The 4,750-nt window shown below is 37.0% G+C and overlaps 1 pseudogene; it reads left to right on the plus strand.

The window, feature by feature from the left end:
- Positions 1-2,326: 2,326 nt before the first annotated feature.
- Positions 2,327-3,062, plus strand: LOC121813782 (annotated as a pseudogene).
- Positions 3,063-4,750: the final 1,688 nt, after the last annotated feature.

Here is a 4,750-nt window from a genome sequence, read left to right on the forward strand (position 1 = left end):
TTAAACTGAAGACTTGAATGTTTATCGTGCTGTTTGTTTTTGTTTGTTTTTTTTTGTCAGTTTCCTACTTAATATTACGATAAAGTGATGGATTCACTGATTAACAGCATCATCAGATTGATCAAAGTCCTTGTTGGAGTCAGAGCATTTCCATAGAGATCTTAAGAAGGTTATTGGCAGCAGCTGGTTAGTGGAGAACATCTAGTTTATTCTCCCACCTTCTGTCTCTCTGGTATATTTCTCTTCCACTGGCTGTCCAAGGCTGTAAGTGTTTACTTGGCAGTTTCAAGGCCTCAGGTTTGGACAGCTTGCTGTACTTCTTAGGAACCCCTTTGTCCATCATACCTTTCTTCAGTTCCGATAGTGGGCTAACTTTCCTCTGATCTCGGCCTCTTCTCTTCTTCTCCATGGAGGCTACTGCTCCTTGTTGCTGTTCATCTTTTCGCCACGAATCTCAGTGATTGCTGCTGCCACCATGTTGATTAGCTGGTTGGTTTCAGTGATGATCGCATTAGGGATTTCTATAATGCTTTGTTTACATCTTCTAGTAGACCTTCAACAGGTACTTCCTGTTCCTCCTCTGAGCTTTAGATGGCCCGAATCTCCTGCTGTTGTTATTGTTAACTATTGTTAAGTTACGCATGTAGTGCTTTTCCAGATGATTATACAAATATATCACCCTTCATGGGTTTATTCGGGGATTGAGCCCTTGTTTGGAAATAATCCTATTTTCTGACTAATCCCATAGTTGTAGTTAAGTATGAGAATATTCTAGAGGAACTCAAATGCATGTTTGACCATCTCCAATGGGATGAAGAGACTTATGAATAAGAGTCATCTTGCTGCTGTGGAGTTTTGAGTTTGGCAGTGGATGAAGGTTGGAGTGACAGGTCCATAAAAGAGCTTGCTCTCATTTACTAAACATCAGGCTTAAAGAGGATTTAGTTTCATTGGCAATGAGGACAGATATGTACAATTGCATACAGTCATTAGAGAGTTTAAAGGGAAAAGATATTGCTAACTGGCATGAATTTTATCTGTGTGGGATACTCTAAAATAGATTTGTTAAATATTGCATATTTAATGCGGTAAAACATTATTTCAGTGTTTGTTCATTGTCATAAATCTAGAATCAAAATTCTGCATGTTTCCACTCTTTTATTTCATTTTTAAAATTAAAATAGTTGTGAGTCAAACTGCAAATGCAACAGGTAAATGAACAGTTACAGTAACAAACGGCTCTTTAAAAATACACTTTATCCCAAAACACAGGTCATTCCCAAAATCCTACACTTCCTTGGAACTGGTGCCCATGCAGTGCTTCACATGTTAGAAGTGACATTTTGTTCTTCTCTCATACTGTGGCACACCTGTGACGAAGAAACTGAGACAAAAGCTCACGTGAAAATGTTAAGACTTTTAATTGGATTAATACTTTTTTGGGACATGTGCGTGTACAATTATTTGTCAGACCTAAAGTAGTGGTACTGATGATCACTGTGTTTTAGATCATAGACTACCAAGCTAGAGTTATACTATTGGTCATATAGATTTTTCCAATGGTTTTGATATGAAGATAGTGTAAAGTCTGTCATCTTCATCCTCCTGTTTCATGAACAGTTTCTCCATTTGTGTACTTCTATGAACTGCAGCTGAATAGTAAGCTCAATTTTCTAAATAGTAAAGAAAGATGCTTCAGTACTTCCTTACACTGGGCCATCCTTTAAGAAAGGAAAAAAAAACATGTGATCCCATTACTCACAGTGATACACCATGAAGTGGCACAGATCATGTCAATATTAATTAACACTTGCTGTTCATGGTGTGCCATAAGCTCCTGTTATGTTCTGCACTTTCGATAACAGGAGGACTCTGAACGATAAGTGACTGTGATGAACTTTACTCCTTATTAAGCTTCCTGATATATACATAAAACAAAATTTCTAGTTTGCAGTGAGACATCTAATATTTAGAAAATGAAGACTGAAGATGAACAGGATTCATGTTTAGAAGAGAGAAAAAGTTTTTACAGTTAACATCCAATCTGGTTCCACCACTCCAGTGAACAAAGCAACAGCTAAAAAAGTCAAATCAAAGTGTGGCTGAATAAATCTGTGACAAAAAAATACTGATAGTTAGTTTCACATTGAAATTAAAATGTAAAAATACATTTAGTAGGTATTAATCAGTTTCTTTTAATTGCTTTTCCTCTGTATTGCTTTTTTGGAACAGCACAAAATTTACAGAACACTTCAAACTTTAATTGCTGCAATAATAATGTGTATGCATTAGTAATGACAGCTTTTTTGCTCTGTTTAAAAAGAAGTCATTTCCATAGAGAGGCACTTTGCATCAGCAGCACCATGCTCCAGTGCTCTGGGAGAGTTTATAGTCCTGAGAGTTGAACACTGGATGACTGACAGCTGTCCTTCATCACAACAGAAGCCACAGAAATCCTCCTCATCAAAAACATGACTTTGATCTGCGTCCTCATCTGGACTCTCCTCTGCTGCTGCTTCACAGGTAAAGTCCAGAGAATCAAACTCCTCTCCTCTATCAACATCTGTCCCTCTGAAATGAAGCCCACAAAACCATGAAGCTGCTTTATGTTTTTGTCTCTGTGTCCTCAGAGTCCAGAGGACAGATCACAGTGACTCAGCCTGGAGCAGTGAGCTCTGCTGTGGGAGGATCTGTGAGCATCAAGTGTACGACCAGTCAGAATGTTTATGTTTAGCAACTCACTATTTAGCCTGGTACCAACAGAAAGATGGAGGAGTTCCTAAACTGCTCATTTACTGCTAGCACTCGACAATCAGGGATTCCAGCTCGTTTTACAGGCAGTGGATCAAACTCTGACTTCACTCTGACCATCAGTGGAGTCCAGGCTGAAGATGCAGCAGTTTATTACTGTCAGAGTTTCACTATCAACAGTCAGCATGTGTTCACACAGTGAAAAACAGTCGTACAAAAACCTCCCTCAGTCAGACTGAACAGAAACTGAAGTGACTGCTGCAGCTGGAAGATACTGCAGAGACTGATACAGTTCACTGAGGACACACACACACACACACACACACACACACACACACACACACACACACACACACACACACACACACACACACACACACACACACACTTACTCCATTCTTAAACGACCTTTAAACTCAGACTCTTCACACTAAAACACAATAATTCATCTTCATCCAGCAAAAGCTGAAAAACACAATAAAATATGCACCTTTGATTCATCACACATCAGACATCTGGAGGACGACCATCATCAATCATACAATTAAATAATACACATGTAAATACACAGATAAACACAATGAATGTTCACATTTAACAATGACACAAAAAATGATCCATTCTTCAAATATTTGAAAATTTCATCTTTAATTTGTTTTGGACGTTTTATATCGTAAACTTAGTAATACCTTACTAATGTTTAACAGTTTGACACCATCATAAAACACTACCAAAATATGAAAACACTGAAAATAAGATGTGATCATCCTCCTGACAGACTCTGGTCTTTTTCTTGTGTTAAGAGGTTTAGTGAAGTGAGTTTCTCTCATTTTGCTGTAAACAATCAATCAATCAGTCAACCAAGGCTTTATTCGCCACGTGCAGGTTGCCCTGCAGTGAAATACGCACAACAGACATCACATGGGGATACAGGTCGGAGATCAGTAGCGTCACAGAAAAAAACACTGAAATATACACTACAATGGGAAAGTACAAGAGGAAAAAAAAGAGACCTCTGCTCATGCTGGGCTCCTGATACAACTTAAACTATCATAACTAATCTCTAACAGTAATGTTTATGTGGGTTTAACTCAAAACATCAGTCTTGTGTCCATCCTGACGAGCTCGCACAGAAGAACATGTGGAACACAAAACAGTTGATACTGTGAGTCAGATCTGTGATGAAGAAACTCTCCTGTAAATATTCAAACTGGGAAGTAGTTATTAAATGAGAATATTTTAGTAAACTGCAGTACTGATATATGTATGTATGCAGATTGCTCAGCTACATTCTTGGTCACAGAAATATTTCACATGATTTGATCTGAAGATTTAAAGTTTAGTTCATCAAGTCTTTAACTTCATCTTTGTGACATAAATTATTCTGACATTTACACTTTTTAACCTGCACTGATGTTCTGAAAGAGACATTTTTAGTGTCTCCTATGTTGATAAAGAAAGTTTAGTTTTTCTTTGGGTTATTTTATCAATTCTGACTTTGAAGAAAACCAGGACGGGTCTCATCACGGGTCACATGCAGGTTATAGGGATGCACCGATACCAATTTTTTGGAAAACGAGTACTTGCATTTCAGTACTCGCCAATACCGAGTACTTAATAAAAACATGATTTAAATTTACAGGTAACAGCTTTAGTCATACAATTTAACAAAAAACAAACAAAAAAACAAGGGACTGGTTTGGAATTAAGAACATTTATTTAAAATGAAAAGCATGTTGTATGCAACATATTACAGAATAAATAGAATAGAATAGAATAGAATACAATAGAATTCAACTTTATTGTCATTGCACATGCACAGGTACAGGGCAACGAAATGCAGTTTGCATCCATCCAGAAGTGCTTTAGTGATATAGATATATTACAATAAATATTAGCAATAATATAGATATGTAAGTATATTACAGAAATGGGTCTATTATGGAATGTTATAATGTACACGGTATGAAGTATGTTGTGAATATTCTATAACTATAAG

The sequence above is a fragment of the Haplochromis burtoni genome, unplaced genomic scaffold, assembly GCF_018398535.1.
Source record: "Haplochromis burtoni strain Fernald_Lab_line unplaced genomic scaffold, NCSU_Asbu1 Contig_2571, whole genome shotgun sequence".
NCBI classification, from domain to species: Eukaryota; Metazoa; Chordata; class Actinopteri; order Cichliformes; family Cichlidae; genus Haplochromis; species Haplochromis burtoni.